Here is a 23,504-nt window from a genome sequence, read left to right as displayed (position 1 = left end):
CCTCAGGACTAACCCATCCTTTATGCCCAAGGGTGGTATCTAGTGTGGTTTTAAACCAATCCATCCATTTGCCAACCTTTTTCCCTAATCCTCAGAATAAAGGGGCAAGGATCCTACACTCCTTGGACGTGCACAGACAGCTCAGGTTCTACCGTGACAGGACTAAACCTTCCAGAAAGTCTGACCAGCTGCTAGTCAGCTTTGCTACAGGGGCAGAGGGCAAAGCCATTTCAAAGCAAACCATTTCCAAAGGGATAGCACACTGCATCCATTTCTGCTACAAGCACCATGGAAACCCTACCCCACAGGGGATCAGAACTCATTCCACTAGGACTACGTCAACCTCCACAGCATTTCTCATGGGAGTCCCTACCAGGGACATCCTGGAAGCTGCAACCTGGAGTTCCTCACCAGGCATTATCACCTACCTATGTTTTCTAAATCCAGAGCTGGAATTGCTACAGCAGTCTTACAAGGCCTGCTAGCCAGTCCTAACACTTCTTGACTGCCTCCACCCTTCCTCAACTTTGGGAATCCACTCAAGTCTGATGACTGCAACAGTGAAACATGAACATAGTACAGTTGTGTACACTTATGTTTTCACTGTTGCAGTCCTGGTTGCTCTCCCTCCAGCCCCCTGGCTTTCTCTATCCTTTCTAACTATCCTCTTTATGGCAGGGGTGTTTACTTTTTACTGGAGGTGTTCCAGACCATTTAATAGCTTCCTATTTTGGGTGCTCCTGACATTTGTGGCAAGAAAAACTGATGTAATGGCATTGGCTGCATGTTTTATACCCCTGACAACCTGACGTCAAGGAAGAGGCAACCGCATCCGACGCAGAAATCCCAAGACTCTGGTATTCGGGCCGACTGAGGGCTACCTGCAGGCAGATAATGCAAGTCTGATGATTGCAACAGAGAATACACTCTAACATCTACGTTTATGGCAAGTGTACACAACTGTACTTTGTGTTTTGAAAACAAAAAATAATTTTCTGGTAAATCACTGAGAATTACAGTCAGTCATTAGTGGCAGACATTTGAGTTTCGTACTTTTTATTGTCCAGAAAGTGCATATTAGGTTAATAGGCAATTGATGTCTTGTACCCAAAGTCAAAGTAAACTCAGAAATAAAAGCAGAAATCCAGCATTTATTAAATGTTAGCAGATGTTCATCGTGTTACACTGCTGCAGTCATCACACTTGGGTTATCCTGCCGTCAGGCGGTCCCGCAGTCGGCCAGAGTTCCAAAGTCTTGGTCCGGTGTCGGTTGCTGTTGCTTCTTCCGTGACGTCAGTGTGCCAGGGGTATATAAGAGGCATCCGACGCCATTTTCTTCAGTCCTCCTTGCCGCGCGGTGCCCGAAGCAGAAGCAGTTCGCAAGTGCCGGTCGGCCGACTCCTGAGATTTTCAAATCGAATTTCAGACTGAAGTCTTCAATAAAGCTAAGTACCCCTTTGGGGAACCTTTTCTTGGCTCAGTCCGATGTCAGAAAAAGTTAACAATTGCATTTCTTGTGGGAAGCAAATATCTCATAAGGACTTTCATTCTTATTGTATTCCTTGCCTAGGCCCAGACCACGACGTCACAGGTTGTCGGTTTTGTGCTAGGTTTAATAAACAAACTATTAAATGTCTGTTTGATTTTGCCCGACATTACTTTGGTAGGAAATTTAATTATACCATGCCGTCGGAGCAACTGACGACCGGCATGTATAAAAAACGCAAGGATAAGGACAGGGCAGCCTAGACCCAAACCAGACTCCGAGGCCTCTGCTGGGCTAGTCGCCAGTTCTCCGGTTTTCAATGAGGCGCCTATGCAGCCCCTGACGACCGCTGATTTAGAACCCCAGACAGCTTCTTATTGCCAAGCGGAGAGTACTAGGCCGCCGCAGCCTTCTTCGTTAGGCCCTTCCAACTCCAGAGCAAAAGGAGATTCCGGTGCAGTAGAAATGCCTTCAATTGCAGAAGGTGTCTTGAGACCGACTACACTCACCATTAAATCTTATGCTAAGCTAAAAACTCCTTTAAAAACAAAAAATACTGTACATCAGTCTCCAGTACAAGGCCCCATGCCTAAGAAACAGATGCTTAAAATGGCTGAAGATTTAATTACCCTAATCAGGGGTTCCCATCCCCCTCCTGATAAAAGGCCAAGAAAAGAGGAGGATTATGCTTCCTCTGACCAGGTTTCAATTTCCTCAGATTCCTCTGAGGAACAGGAATACTCTTTTCCCCCCTTATGAAGATTCTGATGCTGAAGAGTCTATTCCCTCAGCATCTCCCCAGAAGACTACTCCTTTGGGGAAACTTTACATACCATGAGGGAACATTTCCACTGGGAAGGCCAGGATTACTCTGATTCTAAGAAAAGGCTCAGAGAGTTTCTTTTACTACCCCAGCACAGACCACTTGCTATCCCTCCCATGTTAGACATTGTGGATGATGTTTACTTAGAATCTAGCCTTAACCCAGACACACTCTACCTCCTGCTCCAGCCAAACCAGACAGATACTACAGAGTAATACTCAAAACAGCAGAACCATAAAATTTCTATGTTTATATATGTTGGATTTTGTCACAGTGTTGACTGGGTTAAAAATGTTTGATGAACTGATTGATTGCTTAAAGTGATTAATTGTTTTATTGATGAATATATAAAAAGAGAATGTACAAGTGTGTAAGTGTGTTCCATTGAGGGCGAATTGCCGAGGTACCAGGACAGAACTGATGGATTAAAGCTGCTTCTCTTTGTTCCACCCTCTGACTGCTTATTTCGTGGTTTATTTTTGAAGATACTACAGAGTCCCTGACTCACACAAATTCCTATATAAAAGCCCTGTTGCTGACCCAGAAACCATTTCCCAGGGTCCCAAAGGGGTTAAGGCCTCTATTGCTAAAAATCCTGTACCCTCTGAAAGGGATTCCAGAGCACTAGATAGATGGGGAAAGAAAGTATACACCTCAGCTACTATAGCTGTGAGGGCTTTAAATTGCCAGTTTCACATGCTGAAATATCAGCAATTCCTGATGTCTCAATTAAAACAAAAAATGAACACACATTCAGAGCAGCCTGATTTCAAGGAAATGCAGGATTTGTTGCATGCAGCAAACAGGTGGGCAAACATACTTTACAATGTGGATTTGATTCATTGGAAGCTTCCTGTAGAGCAGCAGTGACTGGGTCTGTCATATATAGACATGCTTGGTTAAAAGAACAAACCCTGTCTGATCATGTTAAAGCAAAGTTATTGGATGCACCTTTACAGCAGAATGTTTTATTTGGTGTAAAAGCAGAAGAGGTTTTAAAGAAAATGGAGGATAAGGCAAAATCTATGCAGACGGTCAAGGATTTATTTACAGGTTCAACCCCCTCGTTTCAGCAGAAATTGGCCAACAAAAAACTGATCCTTTCCAGCTTCTGACAGACCACAGAGGGGGGCAAATAGACGCCCAAGGGGCAGAGGTCAGTCACAAGGCCCTTACAAACCTCGCCAATGGGGTGCTGCTACCCAGAAAGCAGGAGAAGACAGGCCCCAAGCTAACGGAAGACAAACACAATGACTTAACCCTCAGACTGCCAAGCAAATCTCTCTTGGCAGCTCCCTTGGGAGGAAAATTAGCTCTTTTTGCAGACAACTGACGCATCATCACAAAAGACAAATGAGTCCTAAACATTGTCTCACAAGGATACATATTCCACTTTCACACCTTGCCAAGGATAAAAGGAATGCCAAACCTGCCACCAAATCAATGGGCAGAGGCACAAAAACAAATTACAGCTCTCATGGACATGAGCCATTCAACAGGTACCTACACAGGAGCAAGGACAAGGATTTTACTCAAGACTCTTTCTAGTCCCCAGAAAGGACAAAGCCTGGAGACGCATTCTGGGCCTTTCAATTCTAAACACTTATCTGCAAGTACCCAAATTCCAGATGCTAACACTACAGCAGCTTCTTCCCATGCTGGGCAAGAAGGCTTGGCTAGTAACGTTGGATCTCAAGGAGGCATACCTGCATGTCCCTATCAGACAAAATTGCAGAAGATACCTCCGTTTTATTGCAGGTTCAACCCATTATCAATTCTCTGCACTACCCTTTGGCTTATCTACTGCGCCCAGGGTCTTAACAAAATGCCTGGCACCAGTAATTGCATACTGCAGACAAAGAGGAATTCAAATATACCCATACCTGGATGACTGCCTTATTCAAGCAGAAAGCAAGGACATTCTTTTAAAGCATCTGCCATTTGTCAAACACCTTTTAAGTTGCCTAGGGTACACAGTAAACGAAAAGAAATCAAAACTAGTGCTCTCACAGAACATAATATTCCTGGGTGCCAGCTTGAATACCACGGCCCAGATGGCTTATCTAACGCCAGACAAGCAACAACAGCTGACTCAATACTTCAAAATGATGGCAACAAAGACCCAACTCCTTGCAAGAAAAATTCTGCAGGCCTTGGGATTCATGGCATCTTGCATACTCCTAATACCATTTGCAAAACTGCATATGAGGAAATTACAATGGTACCTGAAAAGCGTATGGACTCAGCACAGCCACAGCTTGGAAACAATGATACCACTCATTCCCTGCCTTCAACAGGTGTTTATATAGTGGGCACAGGCATGTCACCTCAACAAGGGTCAGCCTTTTACCTTACCCACAGCCAGGCAAACTATAACAACAGATGCATCGGATTATGCCTGGGGAGCACACATGGCAGAACAGTGCATTCAGGGCAAATGGGCTACAGATCAAAGGCATCTGCATGTCAGTCAAAAAGAAATGCTAGCTGTACAGAATGCCGTAACAGCTTTCAAGGACCTCTTACATCCAGGACAACTCCTAATAAAGACAGACAATACCATAGTAATGTGGTACATAAACAAGCAAGGGGGCACACACTCCTACCCTCTATGCAGGCAAGCAATGACCTTGTGGAACACAGCACTGACTTACCAAGTTCAACTACAAGCACAATTCCTGCCAGGAAAGAAAAACACATTGGCAGACGACCTAAGCAGAAACATCATGGATCCCCACGAGTGGAAACTAGATCCACAAGTATTTGCAATGATAACTCAATAATGGGGATGCCCAGACATAGATCTGTTTGCCAACCCCCAAAACTACCAACTTCGAAAATTTTGCACAAGGACATTCCACCCACTAGCTTGGAAAGTGGACGCCCTCTCATTCATTTGGAAAACATTGACAGTGTATGCCTTTCCTCCACTGCCTCTTCTAGCAAAGGTGCTGCTGAAAGTCAGATTAGAGAGGCCACAAATGATACTCATTGCTCCAGACTGGCCACGCCAGCACTGATATCCAATACTAAGGAACATGGCCCACGGCCCACCATGGATTTTACCCCAAATTCCTCACCTGCTCACTCAGCAAAACAATCAGATTCTACACAGCCAGCTCAAGACTTTTAAATCTGGCTGCATGGCAAATTACCTAAACAACCAGCCAACACCTCTATCTAAAGCTGTTATGGATGTCATTCTGGAGGCCAGGAGGTCCAGCACCAGGAAAGCCTATTCAGACAAATGGAAAAGATTTTGCACTTGGAACCAGGCTAAAGGCCAAAATCCCCTTGTTCCAAACATTCCCCAGATTCTACAATATTTAACTGAGATGTTGCACAAAGGACTTTCTTTTTCATCTATTAAGATCCACGCCTCAGCGATTTCATCTCACTACAACACGGATCCTCCTTTATTTTCACATCCACTCCTAAGACAGTAACTCAGAGGGGCTTAGAACATTAGACCGCCCAGGCGAGCACCAACTTGGGATCTCAACTTTGTTCTGGAAAAGCTTACACTGCCGCCCTTTGAACCAGCTATTTCAGCTGATTTAAAGTTTCTATCATGGAAAACTGCCCTGCTGCTAGCAATAACTTCAGCTAGAAGAGTCTCAGAGCTACAGGCCCTAATGGCAGTGGAGCCTTTCCTCCTTTTTCATCAAGACAGAGTCGCTCTATGAACTAACTCTTCCTTTATGCCAAAGGTGGTATCCAGTGTGGCCTTAAACTAAACTATTAATTTAGCCACCTTTTCCCAAACCCCCAGAACAAAGGAGAAAGACTCCTGCACTCTTTGGACATTCACAGGCAATTACGTTACTACTTGGATAAAACTAAAGCTTTCAGAAAACCCGACCAGCTCTTGATATCCTATGGTGCAAGGATCACAAGGAAAAGCTATCTCAAAACAGACCATTTCAAAATGGATAGGACATTGTATACGTTTCTGCTACACATATCATGGGAAACCGGTACCTGCTAGCATTAGGTCCCACTCCACCAGGGCTACAGCTACATCAACAGCCTTTCTCAGGGGGGTACCAACCAAGGATATTTTGGAAGCTGCAACTTGGAGTTCAGTGCACACCTTCACCAAACACCATCACTTACCTGTATACTCTAAGACTAGAGCTGGCTTTGCCACTGCAGTTCTGCAGGGCCTACTAGCTTCTCCAAACCCTGTTTAACTCCACCACCCATCCTTAGCTTTGGGATTCAACCCAAGTGGGATGACTGCAGCAGTGTAACACGATGAACATAGTACTGTTTTGTACCTACCATAAATGTAGATGTTTGAGTGTTCACACTGCTGCAGTCCAGGTTACCCTCCCTTCATCCCCTCTGACCTAGCTGAACTATTCTATACCTTTCTATCTGATACAACCTTTGTGGTGTATTTACGTGTAACTGAAGGTATGCTTTGTATTTTCTTTACATGTTTTATTGGCAATATGTATTGACAACCTACTGGGGGGCACCTGACATCTGGGGCAAGAAAAACTGAAGAAAATGGCATCTGATGCCTCTTGTATACCCTTGGCGCACTGACGTCAGGGAAGAAGTGACAGCAACCGATGCCAGACCAAGACTTTGGAACTCTGGCTGACTGCAGGACCGCCTGACGGCAGGATAACCCAAGTGTGATGACTGCAGCAGTGTGAACATTCGAACATCTACATTCATGGTAGGTATAAAACTGTACTTTTCACGGTATAAGTACTGCTTCTTCAGACATTACCTCCAAGTCAAAGCATCAAAACCATTTATATATAGCAGTTAATTAAATCCAGTCAGCAATGAGTGAATACCAATTAAGCAGTCAAAAACCACTGTTAAAATCCTGACATTAAAATATATTTAAGTAAACCCACATTATACGAGTTTCTTATCAAATATACTAAACTGATACACAAGATAAAAATCTAAGTTATGGAAATCACATATATATATAAGAAAGTGTGCAGGAAAAATCATATACTAAAAACATTCATCTATTCAATGGTCTTGCTTTAAGAAGGGGTTTTAATGGCGCTTTTCATTTAGACCAATGACCCATATCAGCCCTAAGTCTAGCTGTCCTTTTTGTCTCAGTGGCTTCAGTGAAATTCTCAAGGTCGCCACCCCGTTCATTTGCAACTACTTTATGTACAACCTGAAACTTAAAATGATATTCTAAACCACTATCACTAACATGTTTAGCTAAGGCATTACTGCTAGATTTTATGTTCTTTGTGTTTCACTGTTGCAGTCATCACACTTGGGTTTATCTGCCTGCAGGTAGCCCTGAGTCGTCGGCCCAAGTACCAGAGACTTAGTATTTCTTTGTCTGATGCTGTTGCTTCTTCCATGACGTCAGGGGTATAAAAACAGGAAGCCGACACCATTGTTGTTGTTGTCTTTCTTACCGAGGAGGAGCCCAAAGCAGAAGCAGTTCGCAAGTGCCAGTCGGCCGCTACCTGAAATTTTCATTTGTTGAGTTGATAATCCTGAAGTCTTCTAAAGCTAAGTACCCCATAGGAAATCCTTTTTTTCTTGCTCTAACTGATGTCAGAAAAAGTTAACAATTGTCTTGCCTGTGGAAAGCTAATACCTCACAGATATTTTCATTCTTACTGTGTTACCTGTTTTGACCCAGACCACGACGTCCCTCACTGTCTGTTTTGTGCCTTGTTTAACGCCCGAACCATTCATCATCGGGCTATTTTTGTCACTAAATTCTTTCACTCTCTATCTCCGTATTCTGACTACCGATCTTCTGAAAAAACGTAAGGGTAAAGACAGAGACAGACCGCATAGGTCCAAAGCTGCTGACTACGCTTCCATTAAGCTATTTGCCAGTCCGCCAGTACTCAATGAGAGGTGCCTTTGCATCCCCTGATACCCACTTCTGTGGATTCGCAGGCCTCTGCTGAGACCCATTCTGAGTCTGGTATGCCACGAGATGATGCTTTGACTATGCAACCAGCGGATGTCTCTCCCTTAGATGGGTCCTGAGCCCCTGTGCAGGCACCAAATTCTGAGGGAGTTTTTCATCCTATCGACGTTCGAATCAAACTGACAACTTCATTTTTAGCCAAAACTACCAAGTTTCTTAGGCCCAGAGTATACACTACACCTTTTAAACCAACGACCAAAGCTCAGGCTCAGGCTCCCACATCTCAAAAACAAATGCTTAGAATGGCTGAAGATCTTATTATGCTAATTAGGGGAAGCCAGCCTTCCCCTGCTAAGAGACACAGAATTCAGTTTCCTTCAGATTCTACAGACCAGGAGTCTGATGACTCCTTCCTTTCTGATTATCAGGACATGCCCTTATCTGCCTATGAGGATTCAGATGCAGAGGAATCCATTTCCTCTGCCTGCCCTCCAGAGGATTTTTCTTTTGGTTAAACCTTGCATACTTTAAGTGAGCATTTCCATTGGGAATGCCAAGACTATCCTCAGTCCAAAAAGAGACTCGGAGAATTTTTAGAGTTGCCTCAGCACAGGCCTTTAGCTATGCCTCCTGTCTTGGATGTTGTGGACAATGTTTTCATAGAATCCAGTCTTACTCCAGACACTTTATCTTCGGCCCCTAGGAAACCTGACAGGTACTACTACAGAGTACCTGATAGCCACAAGTTTCTTTTCAAGAGTCCTACTGCTGATCACCTGATTCCCACAAGTTTCTTTTCAAGAGTCCTACTGCTGATTCAGAGATCATTTCCCAGGGACCTAAAGGTATTAAGGCTACTACAGCTAAAAATCCTACCCCTTCGTACGGGGATTCCAGAGCTTTAGACAGATGGGGTAAGAAGGTATATACCTCTGCAACTCTTGTTATCAGGGCATTGAATTGCCAGTCTCACATGCTGAAGTACCAGCAACATATTATGGAATTAATTAAACAAAAAATGGTAATATTTCCAGATTGTGCAGAAATTAAAGATTTGCAAAGAGCTTATGCAGTCTGTAAACCAAGTTAGTAAGCATACTTTTCAGTGTGGCTTTGATGCCCTAGAAGCATCTTGCAGGGCAGCAGTCACTGGTCTGTACTGAGAAGACATGCTTGGCTGAAAGAGCAGACCTTGCCGGTTCATGTCAAATCCAAATTATTAGACGCTCCTTAAAATAAGGACTGTTTATTTGGCACCAAAGCAGAAGTTGTTCTTAAAAATATGGAAGAAAAAGCTAAATCTATGCAAACTGTTAAAGAATTCCTACAAGTGCAACCACCTAGATTCAGTAGGCATTGCTGTTCAAAACACTGGTCCTTTCCAGCCCCCTCCAGGCCTTCCCAAACAAGACCCAGGGGAAACCTCAGGGTATACAGAGATCTAAGCAATGGAGTGCCCCCACCCCTAAAACAGGAAGTGGTAAGCCACCTCCTTATGGAAAAAGTTCACAATGACTTCTCAACTCTACTTCCCAGCCCTGCCCAATTGCTTATGCCCATAGGAGGAAAACTTGCCCTTCATGCAAAAAAATGGATGTCCATCACTCAGGACCGATGGTTCCTCAACATTGTATCTCAGGGGTACAAATTTTATTTCCATTTACTGCCAACCCCAAATGGGTTTCCAGACCTTCCTCCAAACCAGTGGTCAGAGGCTCAGGACCAAGTACTTTCCCTGCTCAATATCAGAGCTATTCAGCCTGTTCCAGTAGAACAGAGGGGTCAAGGATTCTACTCCAGACTATTCCTGGTACACAGGAAAGAGTGCTCTTGGTGCCCAATCCTGGATCTTTCAGTTCTCGACACCTTCCTGGTAGTATCAAAATTCAAGATGCTTACCTTGCAACAGCTTCTCCCTATGCTAGCCAAGGATGCCTGGTTAGTCACCCTAGACTTAAAAGAAGCCTATCTGCACATCCCCATAAGGGAGTCGTGCAGAAAATATCTACGTTTCAGGGCATGGTGTATGCATTTATCAGATGTTCTTCGTGTTTCACTGTTGTAGTCATTACATTTGGGTAATCTGCTGGCAGGTTGCCCTCAGTCGGCCCGAATTCCAAAGTCTTGGGTCCTGCGTCGGTTGCTATTTTCTCTACCATGACATCAGGTCGTCAGGGGTATAAAACATGCAGCCAACACCATTTTCTTTAGTCTTTCTTGCCGCGCGGTGCCTGAAGCAGAAGTATTTCACAAGTGCCAGTCAGCTGACTACTGAAATATTCGAGTCTGAGTTTCTGAACCAAAGTTTTCACTAAAGCTAAGTACCCCGTTGGGGAAATTTTTTTCTTGCTTTTTACCGATGTCAGAAAAAGTTAGTAATTGTATTACTTGTGGGAAGCAAATACCTCATAAGGATTTCCATTTATACTGTATTCCTTGCCTAGGCCCTGATCACAACGTGCCTGGCTGTCGGTTTTGTGCTAGATTTAACCAACGCACTATTAAGCATTGGTATATTTTCGCATCAAAGTATTTTGGAAACAGATTTAACTACCCAGAAATGTCGTCAGATAGCAATCAGACTACGGAGTACATAAAAAAACCGCAAAGAAAAGGACAGAGAAAGGCAGTAGAGATCCAAAACCGATGACGAAGCTTCTCCTAAGCCAGTCGCCGGTTTGCCGGTACTCAATGAGGTGCTTTTGCAGCCCCTGATACCCGCTACCTTCGAGTCGCAGGCCTCAACAGACACCCATGTGGAGTCCGGCATGCCGCAAGATACTCAAGGTATTGGACCGACGGATGCATCTCCCTCGGATGGGTCCGGAGCCGCTGAGCAGGCACCGGCTTCTGAGGGTGTATTCAGACCTCAACATTTGTATATCAAACCGACGACAGCTGCAAAACCTAAGACAAAAGCAACTTCTAAAACTAAAAAAAACGATGCATGAGTCACGTACACAGGCCTCTATGCCTAAAAAACAGATGATCAAAATGCCTGAAGACCTTATTACCTTGATCAGGGGTACTCATCCCCCTCCAGGTAAGAGGCCTAGGCAAGACACTGATTATGAATCTTCAGATCAGGTTTCGATTTCTTCTGATTCCTCTTCTGATCAGGAATTATCTATACCTCCCTATGAGGATTCTGATGCTGAGGAGTCTATTCCATCTGCATGTTTTCCTGAGGATTTTTCATTTGGAGAAACCTTGCATACTTTGAGGGAGCATTTTCACTGGGAGAGTCAAGACTTCTCAGAATCAAAAAAGAGGCTCAGGGATTTCTTTCTTCTCCCCCCTCAGCACAAGCCTTTAGCCATTCCCCGTTTTAGACATTGTGGATGATGTGTTTTCGGAGTCGAGCTTGACCCCTGACTCCTTACCTCTGGCTCCCAGTAAGCCTGATAGGTATTACAGGGTCCCTGACTCACATACATTTTTATTTAGAAACCCTGCTGCTGATCCTGAAACTACTTCACAGGGCCCAAAGGGAGTTAAGGCCTCAACAGCAGAAAATCCTACCCCCTCTGACAGAGATTCAAGGGCACTGGACAGATGGGGAAAAAAGGTTTATACATCTGCAACCTTGGCAGTCAGGGCCTTAAACTGTCAATTTCATATGCTTAAGTAACAACAACATGTTATGGGATTTCTGAAACAGAAAATGATGTTGATTTCAGAATGTGCAGAAAATAAAGAATTGCAGGAATTATTGCATGCAGCTGAACAAGTTGGAAAGCATACTTTGCAATGTGGTTTTGATTCTTTAGAGGCCTCCTGCAGGGCCACAGTTACTGAATCTGTGATTGAGGCATGCCTGGTTAAAGGAACAAAATTTGCCTGATCATGTTAAAGCTAAATTGCTAGATGCACCTTTACAGCATGATTCTCTGTTTGGTATTAAGGCAGAAGAGGTTTTAAAGAAAATGGAAGACAAAGCCAAGTTTATGCAAACTGTTAAAGACTTCTTACATGTGCAGCCACCAAGATTCAGTAGACACTGACCTACAAAAAATTGGTCCTTTCCTGTGTCAGAGCTCAAAGGGGCAAATCCAGACGTCCTAGGGGTTCCAGATACCAGCCGCAAGACTCATATAGGTCAAAGCAACGGTGCGCATCCACCTCCAAATCTGGAGGAGATAAAGCGCATACCTAAAGCAAGCAATCCCAATGACCTCCCTCTGCCTACACCAAGCACTTATCTTTTTGCAGCACCCAGAGGGGGAAAATTAGCACTTTTTGCTCAAAAGTGGCAGTTAATAATCCAGGACAAGTGGGTACTAAACATCGTATCACAGGGATACAAATTCCATTTCCGCACTCTGCCAATGGCAAAGGGTTGGCCAGGTCTGCCAAAAAATCAATGGGCAGAGGCACAGAAACAGGTTACGTCACTCATGGATATGATGAGGGCCATTCAGACAGTACCAGAACAGGAAAAAGGACAAGTTTTTTTACTCGACTGTTCTTGGTACCCAGAAAGGACAAGACCTGGCGGCCATTACTGCATTTATCGATTTTGAACACATACCTGAACATTCCAAAATTCAAAATGCTGCCTTTGCAGCAGCTTCTGCCCATGCTGGTCAAGAATGCTCGGCTGGTGACTTTAGACCTAAAAGAGGCATACCTGCATGTCCCAATAAGACAGTCGTGCAGAAGATATCTCAGATTCAAGGCTGGCTTAATGCATTACCAATTCTCTGCACTGCCCTTTGGCTTATCTACTGCACCCAGGGTCTTTACAAAATGCCTGGCACCAGTAATTGCATTTTTCAGACAAAGAAGTATACAAATATATCCTTACTTGGACGACTGTCTCATTCAAGCAGAGAACAAGGACACTCTTCTTTGACACCTGGCGTTTGTGAAAAGGCTTCTAGAATGCCAAGGGTACACAATAAATGAAAAGAAATCACAACTGGTACCCTCTCAAAAGACAACATTCCTGGGTGCAAGCTTGAATACAACTGCCCAGATGGCTTACCTCACACCAGACAAAGGCAACTGACTACTTCAAACTGATGGCAACAAAAGCACAGTCAGGCTCTGGGCTTCATGGCTTCCTGCATCCTACTATTTACATATGCAAGACTGCATATGAGGAAACTTCAATGGTACCTAAAAAGTTTATGGAGTCAACATTCGCACAGTCTGAAAACAGTGATTCCCCTCATTCCCTCCCTGCAACAGGAGTTTCTGTGGGGGGCAAAGGCCTGTCACCAAAACATGGGACGGCCCTTCACTCTACCCCCTGCCAGCCAAACCTTAACAGATGCATCAGGTTATGCCTGGGGGGCCCACATGGCAGGAAGATGCATTCAGGGCATATGGACCCCAAAACAAATGCATCTGCATATCAACCAAAAAGAGATGTTAGCTGTTCAGAATGCCCTGACAGCCTTCAAGGACTTACTTCATCCAGGACAACTACTGATAAAGACGGACAACACCACAGTTATGTGGTATATAAACAAGCAGGGGGGCACGCACTCATACCTCCTTTGCAGACTAGCCATGGCACTGTGGGACACAGCTTTGACTTACCAAGTACATCTTCAAGCTCTATTCCTGCCAGGAAAACAAAATACTCTGGCAGACGATTTAAGCAGAAACATTATGGACCCTCACTAGTGGAAGCTAGATCCACAAGTCTTCAGCTTGATAAAGAAATGGGGGAGCCTGGACATAGATCTGTTTGCCTCTCCTCAAAATTATCAATTGAAAAGATTCTGCACAAGGACTTATCACAGACAAGCATGGAAAGTGGACGCCCTATCCTTCAGTTGGAAACCTATCAGGTTACGCCTTTCCTCCTCTGCCTCTTCTTCCCAAGGTCCTACTAATAGTCGGACAAGAGAAACCAAACATGATACTAATTGCCCCGGACTGGCCCTGCCAATACTGGTACCCAATCCTAAGGAACTTGTCTCTATACCCAGTTTGGACCTTACCTCAAAGGCCTAAATTACTGTCCCAGCAAAACAATCAGATCCTGCACAGTCAGCTCCAAACACTGAACCTGGCAGCATGGCTGATCATTTAGTTATGCAAACAACACCTCTCAGTACAGCTATGATGGATGTCATTTTGGAAGCCAGAAGGCCTAGTACTAGAAAATCTTATGCTGATAAATGGAAGAGATTCTGTGCTTGGAATCAAGCACAAGGAACTGATACAGCAAAACCAAACATTCCTCAGATATTACAATACTTGACTGAGATGCTTAACAAAGGCCTATCTTTCTCATCAATAAAAATCCATGCCTCTGCCATTTCGGCTCATTACAATATGGAGCCACCAATCTTTTCTCATCCTTTACTAAAGCAATATCTTAGAGGAGCCAAAAATTTAAGGCCTCCCAGAAGATTTCCAATACCTGAATTAGACCTCAATTATGTGTTGGAAAAGCTCACCCTGCCTCCATTTGAACCAGCTGCTACTGCAGAGCTAAGGTACTTATCATGGAAAACAGCTCTGCTTCTAGCAATTACTTCAGCAAGAAGAGTCTCAGAGCTACAGGCCCTCATGACTGTGGAGCCTTTTATCATATTTTACCCGGAGAGGGTGTCTCTGAGGACCAATCCTTCATTTATGCCTAAGGTGATTTCCAGTGTGGCTCTTAACCAAACTATTCATCTGCCAACCTTTTATCCAAATCCGCAGAACAAGGGGAAGAGAATTCTGCATTCCTTGGACGTACACAGACAGCTAAGATTCTACTTGAGCAGGACTAAAGCTGTAAGAAAAACTGAGCAATTACTAGTGACATATGCTGCAGGATCAGAAGGAAAGGCTATTTCAAAGCAGACTATTGCAAAGTGGATAAGCCACTGCATTCGTTTCTGCTACTTACACCATGGCAAACCTGTGCTCAAGGGCATTAGGTCTCATTCCACCAGAGCTGCAGTTACTTCAGCAGCCTTTCTCAGAGGAGTACCAACCAAAGACATTCTAGAGGCTGCTACTTGGAGTTCTGTTCACACCTTTACAAAGCGTTATCATTTGCCTCTCTACTTTAAGTTCAGGGCAGGCTTTGTCACTGCAGATGTTCTTCGTGTTTCACTGTTGCAGTCATTACATTTGGGTAATTCTGCTGGCAGGTTGCCCTCAGCCGGCCTGAATTCCAAAGTCTTGGGTCCTGCGTCGGCTGCTGTCGCCCATTCCTTGACGTCAGGTCATCAGGGGTATAAAAGAAGTAGCCGATGCCATTTTCTTTAGTCTTTCTTGCTGCGCGGTGCCCGAAGCAGTTTGCAAGTGTCGTTGGCCGACTCATGAGATTTTTGTGTTTGAGTTTCAGATCTGAAGTCTTCAGTAAAGCCAAGTACCCCGTGGCGAAATTTTTTCTTGCTCCAGACCGATGTCAGAAAAATTTAATAATTGTATATGTTGTGGGAAACAAATACCTCATAAGGATTTTCATTCTTACTGTATTCCTTGCCTAGGCCCTGATCACAACGTTTCTGGTTGTCGGTTTTGTGCTAGATTTAACCAACGCACTATTACGTGTCGGTATGATTTTGCTTTAAACTATTTTGGACGCAGGTTTAATTATCCAGAAATGTCATCAGATAGCCATCCGACTACCGGAGTTCACAAAATACGCAAAGAAAAGGAAAGAGATAGACAACCAAGGCCCAAAACCGACGATGAACCTTCTCCTAAGCCAGTCTTCGGTCCTCAATGAGGCGCTTTTGCAGCCTCTGACGCCCGCTACTTTAGAGTCACAGGCCGCTGCTGACTCCCACATGGAGTCGGCCATGCCGCTGGAAACTCAAGGTATTGGAGCCTCGGATATTATCCCTTCGGATGGGTCCGGAGCCGCTGAGCAGGCACCGGCTTCTGAGGGTGTATTCAGACCTAAACATCTTTACATCAAACCAACTTCAGCTTCAAAGGCAAAGACTAAAGTACCTTTCAAAGCAAAGAAACAAACTCAGGAGCCACGTGGTCAGGCCTCTATGCCCAAAAAATAGATGCTCAAAATGGCCAAAGACTTGATTGCCTTGATCAGGGGTTCCCATCCCCCTCCTGAGGCCTAGGCAAGAGACGGACTATGAATTTTCAGATCAGGTTTCCATTTCTTTTGATTCCTCTTCTGATCAGGAATATTCTCTTCCCCCTATGAGTATTCTGATGCTGAAGAGTCTATACCTTTAGCTTTTCCTCCAGAGGACTATTCTTTTGGGGAAACCTTACATTCCATGAGGGAGCATTTCCACTGGGAGAGCCAAGATTTTTCAGAATTTAAAAAGAGGCTCTGGGATTTCCTTTTACTACCTCAGCACAAGCCACTAGCCATCCCACCTGTGTTAGACATTGTAGATGATGTGATTTGGAGTATAGTCTTACCCCTGACTCCTTACCTCCAGCTCCTGTTAAGCCTGACAGATATTACTGGGTTCCTGACTCTCATAAATTCCTTTTTAAAAACCCTGCTGCAGACCCAGAAACTGTTTCACATGGTCCCAAAGGAGTTGAGGCTTCTGCTGCAAAAAACCCTACCCCCTCTGACCGAGATTCTAGGGCACTGGATACATGGGGAAAAAAGGTTTACACATCTGCTACCTTGGCTATAAGGGCCTTAAACTGTCAGTTTCATATGCTCAAATATCAGCAGCATGTCATGGCATTGCTTAAACAGAAAATGTTGTTAAACTCTGAATGTGCAGAAAACAAGGAAATGCAGGATTTATTGCATGCAGCTGAACAAGTTGGAAAGCATACTGTGCAATGTGGTTTTGATTCTTTAGAGGCCTCCTGCAGGGCCGCAGTTACAGGTTCTGTAATTAGGAGGCATGCCTGGTTAAAGGAACAAAATCTGCCTGATCATGTTAAAGTTAAATTATTAGATGCACCTTTACAGCATGATATTTTGTTTGGTGTTAAGGCAGAAGAGGTGTTAAAGAAAATGGAGGACAAAGCTAAATCTATGCAAACTGTCAAAGATTTTTTACAAGTACAGCCACCTAGGTTTAGTAGACACAGGCCAACAAAATTGGTCCTTTCCTGTGTTAGACTTCAAAGGGGCAGATCCAGACGCCCTACAGGCAGATCCTATGCGCAAGGTTCATACTGCTCAAAACAATGGGGGGCTTCTACCTCCAAAGTTGGAGAAGACAAATCCCAACCATACAGGAAACAGCCCCAATGACTTCCCCCTGCCTGCACCAAGCACTTATCTCTCCTGGCAGCACCCTTAGGGGGAAAATTAGCACTTTTTTCTTAAAATTGGTACATTCTAACCCAGGACAAGTGGGTCCTAAATATCGTGTCACAAGGCTACAAATTCCATTTCCATACCCTGCCAAAGGCAAAGGGCTGGCCAGATCTGCCAAAAAAATCAGTGGGCAGAGGCACAAAAACAAGTCTCATCCCTCATGGACATGGGGGCCATTCAACAAGTACCAGAGCAATGATTTTACTTGACTGTTCTTGGTACCCAGAAAGGACAAGGCCTGGATGCCAATACTGGACCTATCTATTTTGAACACATTCCTGGATATACCAAAATTCAAGATGTTGACTTTGCAGAAGCTTCTGTCCATGTTGGGCAAGAACGCTTGGCTTGTGACTTTAGACCTAAAAGAGGCATACCTGCATGTCCCAATCAGACAAATATGTAGAAGATACCACAGATTCAAGGCTGGCTCAATGCATTACCAATTCTCTGCACTGCCCTTTGGCTTATCTACTGCACCCAGGGTCTTTACGAAGTGCCTGGCACCAGTAATTGCATTCTGCAGACAAAGAGGAATACAGATATATCCTTACTTGGACGACTGTCTAATTCAAGCAGAGAACAAGGGCATTCTTCTACAGCATCTGGCGTTTGTGAAAAGACTTCTAACTTGCCTAGGGTACACAGTCAACAGAAAGAAATCAAAACTAGTACCCTCTCAAGAGATAATATTCCTGGGTGCAAGCTTAAATACAACTGCCCAGATGGCTTATCTTATGCCAGATAAACAAAGGCAACTGACTACCTATTTCAAAATGTTGGCAACAAATGCCCAGTTTTCTGCAAGAAAAATTCTGCAGGCTTTGGGCTTTATGGCATCCTGCATCCTACAAATTCCATATGCAAGACTGCATATGAGGAAACATCAGTGGTACCTAAAAAGTGTTTGGACTCAACATTGCCACAGCCTGGAAACTATGATTACTCTCATTCCCTGCCTGCAACAGGAGTTTCGATGGGCAAAGGCTTGTCACCAAAACAAGGGACAGCCATTTACATTACCCCCAGCCAGGCAGACACTAACAACGGATGCATCAGATTATGGCTGGGGGGCCCACATGGCAGGAAGATGCATTCAGGGCACATGGACCTCAAACCAAATGCATCTACATATCAATCAAAAAGACATGCTAGCAGTTCAAAATGCCCTGACAGCCTTCAAGGACCTACTTCATCCAGGACAACTACTGATAGACAGACAACACCACGGTCATGTATATAAACAAGCAGGGGGCACATGTTCTTACCCCCTTTGCAGACTAGCCATGACTTTGTGGGACACAGCATTGACTTACCAAGTACATCTGCAGGCACAATTTCTGCCAGGAAGGAAAAATACTCTGGCAGACTACCTAAGCAGAAACCTCATGGATCCCCACGAATGGCACCTGGATCCACAAGTCTTCAGCATGATAACATGGAAACGGGGTTGCCCGGACATGGATCTATTTGCCTCCCCTCACAACTACTAACTAAAAAGATTCTGCACAAGGATTTATCACAAACAAGCATAGAAAGTGGACGGCCCCATCTTTCAGCTGGAAATCAGTATATGCATTTCCCCCTCTTCCCCAAGGTACTCCTAATGGTCAGACAGGAGAAGCCAAAGATGATACTGATTGCCCCAGACTGGGCCCGCCACTACTGGTATCCAGTACTAAGGAGCTTGTCTCAATGCCCAGCTTGGACCTTACCTCAAATACCTCATCTACTGTCCCAGCAAAACAGTCAGATCCTACACAGCCAACTCAGAACTTTAAACCTGACAGCATGGCAAATAATGTAATCATACAAAACACACCTGTCAGTTAAGCCGTGATGGATGTCATTTTGGAAGCCAGAAGGCCTAGTACTAGAAAATCTTTTGCTATAAAATGGAAGAGATTCTGTGCTTGGAACCAGGCACAAGGAACTGATACAGCTGTGCCAAATATTCCTCAAATTTTGCAATACTTAACTCAGATGCTGGACAAAGGCCTATCTTTTTCATCTATTAAAATTCATGCCTCTGCCATTTCGTCTCATTACAATGTAAAGCCACCTTACTTTTCTCATCCCTTATTAAAGCAGTACCTCAGAGGAGCCAACAATATAAGACCTCCAAGGAGATCATCAATGCCTGCATGGGACCTCAACTATGTCTTGGAAAAACTCACCCTGCCTCCATCTGAGCCAGCTGCTACTGCTGATATAAAGTTTGTATCTTGGAAAACAGCTCTGCTTCTAGCAATAACTTCTGCAAGATGAGTTTCAGAGCTACAGGCACTCATGGCTGTGGAACCTTTTATCCAGACACGGTCTCTCTGTGGACAAACCCAACATTTATGCCTAAGGTGGTGTCCAGTGTGGCTCTTAACCAAACTATACACCTGCCAACCTTTTATCCAAATCCACAGAACAAGGAGGAGAGAATTCTGCATTCTTTGGACGTACACAGACAGCTTAGATTCTACTTGGACAGAACCAAAGATGTTCTTCGTTTCCCATTGCTGCAGTCCTTACTATAGGGTATAGTCCGCATCCAGTCGTATCCTCAGTCTTTTGCCGCATGGTCGATGCAGAAGCAGTTTTCGAGAGTGGTGCAGGCTGGTTCTGAAATATTTCGACCGAGTTTTCAGACCGAAGCAAGAGTTTGCTAAGTACCCCATTGGGGATTTTTTTTTTTTCTGCCTCAGTATTTAACGGATGTCAGAAAAAGTGAAATACTGTATTTTTTGTGGAACAGATACCTCATAGGGATTACCATACCTTGTGTATACCTTGTTGTTTAGGCCTGAGCACGCGGTTGTTGGTTGCCTTGTTGTGCTTGTGCTTAACGCATCACTATTAAGAGGTTAGACTGTGCCAGCCGTTTTTGTGTTTGAGTGTTTGGAAAGACGTTAAATGCCGAAACATATGCTTAAAATGGCAGAGATTTGATTACTATGATTAGAGGTTCTATGCCTCTGATGTATTTTAAATGGGAAGGCCAGGATTACTCTGATTCCAGGCTCCTGTGTTGAATGTGGTGGAAGATGTTTTACAGAGGCTTTTCTCAGGGGCCTAAAGGTGTTAAAGCTTCGCCATGAGAGCTGAATTGTCAGTTTCACATGCTAAAATATCAAAATTATCTCCTTTTCACAATTGAAATCTAAGGTGGATGCTTTGGCAAGGGGTATTGAGTGTAGAGTTGCTGGGATTGGGTTCATGTGTCTGAACAAGTGGGTAAGCATTCTTGCAATGTGGGTTTTGATGCTGTACAGGGGAAGCAGTTTTAAAGAAAATGGAGGACAAAGCTAAGTCTATGCAAACTGTTAAAGATTTTGCAGGTGCAGCCACCGAAGTTTAGTAAAAAATGGCCTGCTAAGGGGTGGACGTCTTTTCAAAAGAAAATTGGGATTTAATTACTCAAGACAGATGGGTGTTGGATTCACATCACGGTTACAGGTTTATTTCTCAGTTGCTCCAGATAGGGGCCATTCAGCCAGTCTCAACACTTATCTGGACATTCCCAAGTTCAAGATGTTGGCGTTACAACAACTTTTACCTCTGCTGGGCAAAGATCACTGGATGTAAACTTTAGATCTCAAGGAAGCTTACCTTCATGTGCCTATAAAGGCTGCTGGAAAGTCTCATTATTCTCAGTTCGGAAATCAATTCAGCTTATCTTCTGCGCCCTTTGGCTGGCTTATCTATGGCCTCAGAGTATTCAAAGGTTCTCTGGCTCCAGTGATGATAGCTTACTTCAGGCTAGCTCAAATCTATCCTTACCTTCAATATCTTACTGAGTTATTGGACAAAGGTTTGTTCTTCTTTCCATTAAGATTTCATGCTGCAGCAATTTCAGCTCACTATGATGAGCCTTGTCTTTTTAGGGTCTTCTGACATCTGGGGCAGAAAAGATTGAGGATGATGATCGCCGGGTCATGCGATACTGTCCCTGACGCACGACGCCCCAGTAATGCGCCCTGACGGCGACGCAGCTCTTATACTCTGGTATTCGGGCCGAATTGCGGACTATACCTATAGTAAGGACGGACTGCAGCAATGGAATCCCCGAACATCTATACAAAACTGTACTTTTTCAGAAAGACAGAACAATTACAAGTGACATATGCTGCAGGATCACAAGGAAGGGCTATTTCAAAGTGGATAGTCCACTGCATTTGTTTCTGCTATGTACACCATGGCAAGCCAGTACCTAAGGTCATTATGCCTCACTCAACCAGAGCTCCAGCCACTTCAGCAGTCTTTCTCATGGGAGTACCTACCAAGGGCATTTTAGAGGCTGCTACTTGGAATTCAGTGCACACCTTTACAAAGCACTGTCATCTGCCATTCTACTCTAAATCCATGGCAGGCTTTGCCACTGCAGTTCTGCAGGGCCTCATAGCCGCTCCTAATGCTGTTTAGCTCCAGCCTCCCCACCTTAGCTTTGGGACTCTACCCAAATGTAATGGCTGCAGCAGTGAAGCATGAAGAACATAGTACAGTTGTGTACACTTACCATAAATGTACATGTTCGAGTGTATTCACTGTTGCAGTCCAGGTTACCCACCCACCACCCCCTTTTTCTTCTGATGGAACCTATCTTTCCTTCTCTGATTTCTACAACCTATGTGTTGTATTTGCTTATAGATGAAGGTAAATTTTATATTGGTGCATGTAATTATACATATATAAATTTTGGCAACCCTTTTGGGGGGGGGGGGCGCCTGACATCTGGGGCAAGAAAAACTAAAGAAAATGGCGTCTGCCGCTTCTTTTATACCCCTGACAACCTGACAGCAGCCGACGCTACCTTTTTGGGGGCACCTGACATCTGGGACAAGAAAAACTAAAGAAAATGGCGTTGGCTGCTTGTTTTATAACCCTGACGACCTGACGTCATGGAAGAGGAGACAACAACCGACGCAGGACTCAATACTTTGGAATTCAGGCCGGCTGAGGGCAACCTGCCAGCAGATTACCAAAATGTTATGACTGCAACAGTGAATACACTCGAACATCTACATTTATGGCAAGTGTACCCAACTGTACTAGAGATTACATTTCTGTCAGCAGGGTGGTTATTAAATGTGTTCTACAAGGTTCAGTTATGGGACCATTTCTCTTCAAACATGTCAAGCTTGGCTGCAGAAGGTCAAGTTTGGATTGGTAAGTTTGATAGTAACACCAGGCTTTAAGGTCTGGTTAGATGTTCAGATAGTCTTATAGCAGTTTATGGTGACGTTTGATTACATGAGCAACTGATTGCCAAATTTCGTTAACCATCAGCATGTGAAGCATAATGAGTTTTGATTCAGAAAAGGAATATTTATACTCTGTTAACCACCAATTTATCTAAAAAAAAAAAAACTAAATTAGAAATCTAGATTTAATGGTGAATTATAAGCTCAGTTTTGAAGCAAATTCTCATCTCTTTTTAGAAAGATGTTTATTGTTAATGATTTACTTTTTCCTTCAGGGATCCATGTATTATGATGATTCTTGTATACAAGTTTGATTCTGCCTCCTCTGGGACACTGTGACATTTTGTATATGTAGTATGACAACTGTTAGGTTAGGGTACAGAGATTTTAACAAAAAAAAGTATTCTGTTCCATATGTTAATCAGTTGTCCACATTAAAACATTCAGTCTACCGTCTATTACTAAGAAGGGATTTGATGTTGCTTATGGTAAGAGTTGGTATTAAATTCATGTCTCACAGTATAATGTTAGAAGAATAGTTATGTATTGACTAACATTGACAGATTTGCAAATGGCAAGACTGGAATCAGTTGTTTCTGTGTACCAGACAGATGACTAATTTGAGCAATTTTAAAATGGTTTTGTAGCTGGTTTGGAGAACAGACTAGTAATCTGTAGTCGCCGTGATGCAATCTCCTGTATGATATCAGTCAAGGATTTTGAGTCTGTGTTTTGAATAACACAGTGATGTACTGCAAGAATGACCCCCCAGCTATAAAAGTAGGTTGGGTTTGTCACTGCAGTTCTGCAGAGCATTTTAGATTCCTCTTCCTAGACCTTGGCTCATGACTTCAGCAGCTTATAGTATTCTTCCCCATCTGCCATGAATGATAATGGACCAG

General features: G+C 43.8%; 1 protein-coding gene across 3 annotated transcripts in view; it reads left to right on the top strand.

Annotated features, from left to right (window-relative positions):
- The window catches only part of ARIH2 (ariadne RBR E3 ubiquitin protein ligase 2), a 1,499,383-nt gene that overhangs the window by 862,090 nt on the left and 613,789 nt on the right, over positions 1 to 23,504 (top strand). The gene's annotated exons all lie outside the window — the stretch shown is intronic.

Source organism: Protopterus annectens, chromosome 7.part1 (assembly GCF_019279795.1).
Source record: "Protopterus annectens isolate FY-2018-M chromosome 7.part1, PAN1.0, whole genome shotgun sequence".
NCBI lineage: Eukaryota > Metazoa > Chordata > Ceratodontiformes > Protopteridae > Protopterus > Protopterus annectens.
This window is presented reverse-complemented; position numbering and strand designations above follow the sequence as displayed.